Source organism: Otolemur garnettii, unplaced genomic scaffold (genome assembly GCF_000181295.1).
Source record: "Otolemur garnettii isolate 467f Iridium unplaced genomic scaffold, OtoGar3 scaffold00145, whole genome shotgun sequence".
Classification (NCBI taxonomy): domain Eukaryota; kingdom Metazoa; phylum Chordata; class Mammalia; order Primates; family Galagidae; genus Otolemur; species Otolemur garnettii.
Window position 1 is genome coordinate 1,139,740 of NW_003852540.1, and position 9,122 is coordinate 1,148,861.

Here is a 9,122-nt window from a genome sequence, read left to right on the forward strand (position 1 = left end):
TCTGGCATCACAGCTCACAGCAACCTCTAACTCCTGGGCTCAAGCGAGTCTCCTGCCTCCACCTCCCAAGTAGCTGGGACCACAGGCATCTGCCACAACACCTGGCTATTTTTTGGTTGCAGCTGTCATTGTTGTTTGGTAGGCTGGGGCTGGATTCGAACCCACCACCTTAGGTGTATGTGGCTGGCGCCTTAGCCACTTGAGCAAAGCCAGTTCATGGTATCTTATTATAGCAGCCTGAACAGACTGACAGGATACTTCCCAAAGTTAAGTAAGAAAATGAATCTAAAGACTGAGCAATAAATACTTGTCCAAGTCAGGTGATGTCCAATTCTTTGCTGTTAACAAAATTGGATGAGAACTTAATTAAGCTTTAAAGTGATACATTAAAAGCAATATTCTATGAGAGAGCATGAGGTGACTTTTGGTATCATAACTTGGAAAAGATTCATAGAATTGAGAGATGCTGCTCTAAAAGATCTTCTATTCCTGCCGGTGCTCAGTGGGTAGGGTGCCGGCCACATACACCGAGTCTGGCGGGCGTGAACCCAGCCAAGGCCAGCTAAACAACAATGACAACTACAACAAAAAAATAGCTGGGCATTGTGGCGGGTACCTGTAGTTCCAGCTACTTGGGAGGCTGAGCCAAGAGAATCATGTAAGCCCAAGAGTTTGAAGTTGTTGTGAGCTGTGACACTACAGCACTCTACCCAAAGTAACAGCTTAAGACTCTGTCTCAAAAGAAAAAAAAATCTTCTATTCCTAACTATTCATTTATATAAACAGAGTTGCTCAGATTTTACATTTATAGCAGAAAATTGGAATAGAATCAATGCTGAATTCTGCTTCTTCCTAGTAATAAGTAAGATTTATCCATGACTAATTAAAAACATAAAGTTAATGTTAATAAACTGTTAAATAATGTTAATTAACAGTTAATTTACTGCTAATGTTGCTGACTTGTCTTTCTAATCAAATTTTACTATTTATATGTAATAATTATTTATCAAAATCTATCTATGTTCTATTTATGTTGCTTTGGTCAAATATATACTAATAATAGTTGTTATGCCACAGCAGGAGAAAATGTTAACATTTAGAGCCTTACTGTCCTAAGAAACTTTAAAGCACTGATGTTTCAAATTACATACATAGTTTCATCACAGGAAAACATGACTAGGAAAACAGTAGAAGACTTCGTATTTAAAAATACATTAACAGGTTTTATGAGTTAAGTAGAATGGAAATATAAGATAAATGAGAAAAAATAATTTAAATTAAATTTAATAATTTAATTATTAAAAGTATTAAATTTAATTAAATTTAAATTTAATAATTTAAATTAAAAAATAATTTAATTCATAAATTTTTGGTAAGGGAAGAGTCTGTATTTTTTTTTTTTGAGACAGAACCTCAAGCTATACCCCTGGGTAGAGTGCTGTGGCATCACAGCTCACAGCAACCTCCAACTCCTGAGCTCAAGCAAGTCTCGTGCCTCAGCCTCCCAAGTAGCTGGGACCACAGGAGCCCACCACAATGCCCGGCTATTTTTTGGTTGCAGCCATCACTGTTATTTGGCAGGCCCCGGGCTGGATTCGAACCCACCACCTTAGGTGTATGTAGCTGGCATCTTAGCCACTTGAGGCACAGGCGCCGAGCCAAGAGTCTGTATTTTTTTAAGTGGAAAATGGCAAGTATCAAATTACTATGGTGTTTAGATTCCATTGGATACATTTTGAAAAGCAAACTATTCTTTTCATATTTAAATTATATTATTTAAAATAATCAGCCCTGACACTCTTTGTAACCATTTAGTATGAATCACATAAAATTCTCAATATTCAACTATTTTCAACCTACAACTATGGCAATTTCATATGTTTCAAATTAATACTTAGAATAGGCTCGGCGCCTATGGCTCAACTGGCTAAGGCGCCAGCCATGTACACCTAAGGTGGCGGGTTCGAATCCCCAGCCCGGACCCACCAAACAACAATGACGGCTGCAACCAAAAAATAGTCGGGCGTTGTGGCGGGCACCTGTGGTCCCAGCTACTTGGGAGGCGGAGGCAGGAGACTCGCTGGAGCCCAGAGTTGGAGGTTGCTGTGAGCTGTAATGCCATGGCACTCCACCCAGTGGGACAGCTTGAGGCTCTGTAAATTTTTCGATGCCAATTTGAAAATGTAGAAAGAGGTACATAATTTTTCCAAATAATCTTAGGGGGGATATGATCAAGGAAGCCCAAAGATCACTGTCCTAGGAAAAATATCTTTTCTTGCACATATGTACAAGGAGACGTATGAACCAAAGTTTATAGTAATAGTGTTGGCAAGAGCAAAAAAATCAGACGATCCAGTAACAGGAGAATGAATAAAATGAAGTGGAGCATTTTTATGCCAAATTTTTTCTAGCAGTAAAAGTGAAAGAGTTATAGATAAACATGTAAATATGGATGAAGCTTATAAATAGTCGGTAAAAGCTTTTAATATCTGGTAAAAAGCAAGTTACCAAATAATACTTACAGCGTGATAATATTTTTAAAATGTAAAATATGCACTATACTATGATCAGAAGATATAAATGTCTAAAGAACGTAGGGATAAACCCCAGATTTATTTATTTTTTCTTTTTTTTGAGACCGAGTCTCACTTTGTCACCCTTTGTAAAGTGCTGTGGCATTCACATCTCACAGCAACCTCAAACTGCTGAGCTCAAGTGATCCTCTTGCTTCAGCCTCCCCGGTGGCTGGAACTATAGGGCACCCACCACAATGCCCAGCTATTTTTAGAGGCAGGGTCTGGCTCGTGCTCAGGCTGGTCTCAAACTCCTGAGCTCAGGCAATCTGCCTGCTTCTGCCTCCCAGAGTGTTAGCATTACAAGCGTGAGTCACCACTCCTGGCCCTCCAGATGTAATTTTAACCTAATGGAAGAGGCATGTGATTAGAGAGAAGTGTTTGGACTATATCTGAAGTTTATTATTATTATTATTTATTATTATTATTTTGAAATAGGGTCTCACTCTGTTGCCCAGACTGGAGTGCGGTTGCCTCAGCCTAGTTCACAGCAAACTCCCGGGCTCAAGTGATCCTCCTTCCTCAGCCTCCCAAGTAGCTGGGACTACAGGTGATGGCCAAAATGCCTGGTGAATTTTTCTATTTGTAGTAGAGACAGGCCCTCACTCCTCCTGCCTCAGCCTCCCACAGTGCTAGGATTACAGGTGTGAGCCACCTCACTCAGCCAGAAATGTTTTATTATTTTTAACTGGGTATGATACAGTGATGTTTATCCTGTTGTGCTATTTTTCTTTAAAACATATTTTAAATATTGAACAATAAATGTTGATAACATTTTTAAAGAGGCCCACATACATTTAGCACCAGAAAAGTGTTAATGGGGGTCAAGGCATAAGATAAAGGAAAAATATTTCAGGCAAAATAAGAAGAGCTAATGTCCCACTTACTGCAAATTTGTCCCCTCCAAAACCCTCTATATGGGGGTGGGTGGGTGGGTGGGAGAGTGGTTAAGTGAGAGAGTAGCCCAAGGATAAAAAGGCTATACATCGTTTTTTGAAATTAGGCAAGTTTTTTTTTTTTTTTATCACTGTCTATATAAATGACGTCTGAGTTAAAACGTTAAACTTTGTTCTCTCTTCCAAACTGATGCTGGGTCCAAAGTTTTGTGTCACTAAATAGTATTAGCAGCCTTGACTGCTAATCTGAAGCCAGATTCCTCTGAGGCCGAGTAAGGTTTCACATTTTGCCCTTTGCTCTGATCGCTCAATTCCCTTCTTGCTGAATGGCATGTAATCCTTAAATCCATTTTTCTCTAGATACATCCATCAATAGAAAAGATGAAAATATTTGTGTGGGGGATACCTTTATATCCATAAAAGATGTATATTTTTACGGCACATTTTGCATGTCATTGTTATGCAAACAATACCTCCCTGATTTTGTCTAGTGCTGGCTTTATATACCATCACCTGTAGAAAGCTCCCAGATTTATGTCTCCAGGCCAGTCCCAGCCTCTCTCCTGAACTCCAGATTTGCATATTCAATAGCCTACTTGATAGCTCTACTTGAATTTCTTTTTCTTTTCTTTTCTTTTTTCTTTGTTTTTTGAGACAGGGTCTCATTCTGTTGCCCCCTCCCCCCCTGTAGAGTGCTGTAGCATCACAGCTCACAGCAACCTAAAACTCTTGGGCTCAAGCAATTCTCTTGCCTCAGCCTCCCAAGTAGCTGGGACTACAGGCACCCACCACAATGACTGGCTATTTTTTGTTATTGTTGCAGTTGTCATTGTTGTTTAGCAGGCCTGGGCCAGGTTCGAACCCTCCAGCCTCAGTGTATGTGGTCAGCACCCTACCCACTGAGTTATGGGCACTGCCATCTACTTGAATTTTTTTTTTTTTTGCAATTTTTGGCCTGGGCTGGGTTTGAAACTGCCACCTCTGACATGTGGGGCAGGTGCCTACTCCTTTGAGCCACAGGCACCGCCCCATCTACTTGAATTTTTAAAGGACACCTCACACTTAAAATGTCTAAAACATCCTCAAATAGCTAAAAGTAGACCGTCCATTTGATCTTGTAATCCTATTACAAGGTATCTACACAGAAGAAAAACCCATTTTACCATAGGACATTTGCACTAGAATGTTTATTGCAGCTCAATTCACAGTGGCCAAGATGCAGGATCAACCCAAGTGCTTATCAGTCCATGAATGGATTAATGAACGATGGATATGTATACCATAGAGTACTATTCAGCCATAAAAAAGATGGAGACTTTACATCTTTTGTATTTACCTGAATAGAGTTGAATGAAGCAAATTCTTCTTAGTGATATATCACAATAGAAAAGCAAGTATCGGTGGCACCTGTGGCTCAGTGGGCAAGGCGCTGGCCCCATATACCAAGGGTACCAGGATCAAACCTGGCTCCAGGCAAACTGCAGCCAAAAAAAAGCTGGGCATTGTGGCAGTTGCCTGTAGTCCCAGCTACCTGGGAGGCTGAGGCAAGGGAATTGCCTAAGCCTGGGAATTGGAGGTTGCTGTGAGCGATGTGATGCCACAGCACTCTTCAATGGGTGATAAAGTGAAACTTTGTCTCCACAAAAAAGAAAAGAAAAGAAAAGCAAGTATCCAATGTACTCAATAGTAATACGAAACCAATAGAAAAACAACTACACACCCACATGAAAGAAAAACACAATTATACCCAAGTGGGCAAGAGGGGGGAGGGGCAGGGGAGGGGGAGGAGGAGGAGGAGAGGGATTGGCTAAATCTCACCTAATGTGCACAACGTAAGAGTATACAGCACACCCCGGGATGAAGGGCTCAACTACAACTGAACTTTACCGTAGCAACACAAACAATGTAACCTAATCATTTGTACCCTCATCTTAATCTGTAATAAAAAATTAAATAAAATTTAAGAATAAAATGTCCAGAATAATTCCAGAATTCCCTTCCCAACACAAACCACTCCTCTGCAGTCTTTCCCACCTTAGTAAATAGCAAGTCTGTTTTTCCAATTGCTCAGGCCCCAAAGCTTGGAGTTATTGACTTTCTTTTACACCCAGACTTCCAACAGCAGTCTTCTGGGTTCCAGCTTCTAAATATATCCAAACTCAAGTATCTCATCACCTCCATGAGGACCACCCTGATCCAGCCCCTGGTCCCTGGATTTCTGACTGGTCTCCCTGCATCCACACTTACTTCTCTTCAGCATATTCTCAGTACAGTGCCCAGAAATAACTTTAAAAACATAAATTGGATCATGCCACTTCTCTGTTCAAACTGTCTGCTGACTTTTCACCTGACTCACCATGAAGTCAGGGGTACACCATCAGAGTCCTCCAAACACCTCCATCCTCCACTCCAGCTGCTCCTCCCAGGGCACACCATGCCTGCTGCTCCCTCAGGTGCTTTGCAAATGATGTTCCTTCCTCCTGGAATGCTTTTCCCACAGATACCCGTGTGGTTAGCTCCCTGACTTTTTACAGATCTCAGAATAATTCCAGCTTATGAGAAAACTTTTTCTGCCCACCCTACATAAATAGCATCCCCAAGAATAATTCACAACCACTTTCCAGGCTTTATTTTTATAACTCTTAGCACCACCTGATAGACCATAACTGTATTTTTGTTAGAGACTTTTCTCCTCTAATAGAGCAGAAATTGTTTTGTTTAATGCCATGGCACCCATCATCTGGAATTGTGACTCACACATAGTACACATTTAGCAAACACCTGTTGAAGGTGGGAGGAGAGAGACAAGCCAGTGTGACTTTCAGGTTTCTGAATGGGGGGAACTAGTGGCTGGTAGTGTCATTTACTAAGATAGAGATATAGGAGGGGCTGGGGTAGGTGGGACTGGGGAGGGCAAGCTGGTAAAGTTTCATGTTTGACTAGTGGGACTGGAGTCTGCCTGCTGTCCAGAAGTCAGTTAATTTAATCCTGAGTTCAGGAGAGTGGCCCTGCTGGAAATGGAGTCATCTAGTGATGACTCCCCAGAGAAGACACAGCATGGGAAGAGAAGGGGCTGTCTGGCAGAGCCCTGGGAAACAGCAACATTTAGCAGGTGGAAGGAGAAAAGGATGCTGACACCAAGGACAAAGAAAGGTGCACCCTGGAAGAGGGAAGAAAGCAAACTAGGAAAAAACCAATGACAATCAAGAACTGGAAGGGATTCGGGAAGGAGGGGTCTGTAGTTCTGACTGTCAAGTGCATAAGGGCTGGGGAACAAGGTCTTTTTTTGAGACAGAGTCTCACTTTGTCGCCCTTGGTAGGGTAGAGTGCCATGGTGTTATAGCTCACAGCAACCTCAAACTCTTGGGCTAAGTAGTTGGGCCTACAGGCACCCACCATAATGCCCTGCTATTTTTATTTTATTTTATTTTATTTTTTAGAGACAAGGTCTTGCTATGCCTCAGGCTGGTCTTGAACCTGTGAGCTCAGGCAATCCATCCACCTAGGCCTCCCAGAGTGCTGGGATTAAAGGTGTGAGCCACAGTGCCCAGCCCTGGGGAACAAAGTCATTTAGAGCAAGTGGAGTTCAGGGCACTGGTGGAGGAGGGAGCCAGACTGCAGCAGGATATAGGGAGAACGGGAGGTGAAGAAGAAACAAGTTAGATCGCACTTTTCAGAAGTTTGACTGGGGTGGGGGTGGGGGGCAGTGAGATGTACTTGAAAAGACAGAGGAGCAAAGAATTTCTATTTATTTGCTTCTATAACCAGAGAGGCATGCACATTTTTCTGTGTAGGGAGGAGATGGAAGAGGGAAGAAGCAATGGTAAGTAAAATATAGGCAAAACGCCTATATGCCTCTGGCCAAAAAAGCCATTTGAGAGAGAGCAGTGAAAAGACTTTGTGCAGGCATACTTGTAAGAAACTGAGGCAGAATCTCATATGGCCAGGTTAGTTGCGGGCCTAACATGACTAAGGCTTTGGCTGGAATAGCATTTCCAGACTGTGTTAAGGAATTAAGGTTGACTTTATAAGGCCAATGAAAAAGCCCTTTGGAAAACTGGCCAGATATCCATCAGTAACCTTTCCTGATCTGTGGTAAGTGATGAAGGTTGCTTGCTGACGGGTCCGAGAATGGAACCTTGGACCTCAAGAGAAGTGGGGGGACCCTCAAGAGAAGAGGAATTTACCCAATGCATACAGGTATCTAATGGCACAGATGAAACCTGGGCTCGTGAAAGGCTTTTGAGAAGTCCAGCCTGAAAATTCCTTATAAAAGGCTCCAGCAAAACCCCCCTGCCTTAAAGTCTACATGGGAGCAGAAGTTTGCACACAAACTCCTGTTTGCCCAAGAAGTTTTCTATGCTTTGCTTAAGGATTCGAAGTAACTGCCTCCAAATGGCACGGTCCGTAGAACAGACATTCAAATCGTCTCTTTCCCCCATAGCCTCAGGCTTCATCAGATAAGAACAAAGAAAGTAATAACTGACAACATGTTCTTCATTAAGTTATATTAAACCAGGTTATGTTGAAAGGGTTATACTTAAAGGTGTATGTTGGGTGGATTATCAGATTACCAGGAAGAAGCTACTTACAGGGCGGGTGGTCATAAGATGTTTAAATGGATTAATGAAGTCATTGATGTCCAATGCACATGTGCAGAGGGATTGTAATGACTATTAATGAGGTCATTGCTGTATAGTGTGCATGCACAAGATTGCCTATATAAACTAACAGCAAATAAAGAAGGCTCTCCATTTTGCCTGAGCGAGCAAATGGTCACCTTTATTTAAAACACAATTTCAATAAGTGTGCCTATTCTTGGCAGCATTGATTTTCTGTGAGACCCTTACAGCAACATAAAAAATAAAAAGAAATAAGAACTAGAAATAGGAAGGGTATGGAGGGAAGCCATGAAGGGTTGGATAGAATCTGGAACCACCTTTTTTCCCTTCCAGACTGGGTCTTGGCCTGTCACCCAGGCTGGAGTGCAGTGACATCATCATAGCTCACTGCAGTCTCAATCTCCTGGCCTTATATGACCCTCCTACCTCAGCCTCCCAGTGTGCTAGGATTATAGGTGTGAGCTCAGCCCCATCTTTCTTAGACTTTTTGCAACACATCTGATTGTCAAAATGAGAACTGCATCTGAAACCTCAGCCACAAGGGGAACCACACCAGGAGGAGGGTGGAATGGATGTTGAGCCCCAATTTTTAATATCTAACCACCTCTGTTTTATTTATATACAGAGGGTGCAAAAAAAGGATACTCATTTTAAGAAAGGAAAAAAAACTATATTAAAACAGTAATACTGAGTATATACCAATAACATTATCCTGTATAATTGCAGAAGTCAAACATGATTTGAGTCTTACAATTTTATTTTTATTTATTTTTATTTTATTTATTTATTTTTATAAATAAAGTCTCACTCTGTCACCCTGGGTAGAGTGCCATGGTGTCATCACAGCAACCTCAAACTCCTGTGCTCAAGTAATCCTCTTGCTCAGCCTCCCAAGTGACTGGGACTACAGGTGCCACCAGAACACCCAGCTAGTTTTTCTGTTTTTAGTAAAGATGGGATCTTGCTTTTGCTCAGGCTAGTCTCAAATTCCTGAGCTCAGGCTCGGTGCCTGTGGCTCAAGCGGCTAAGGC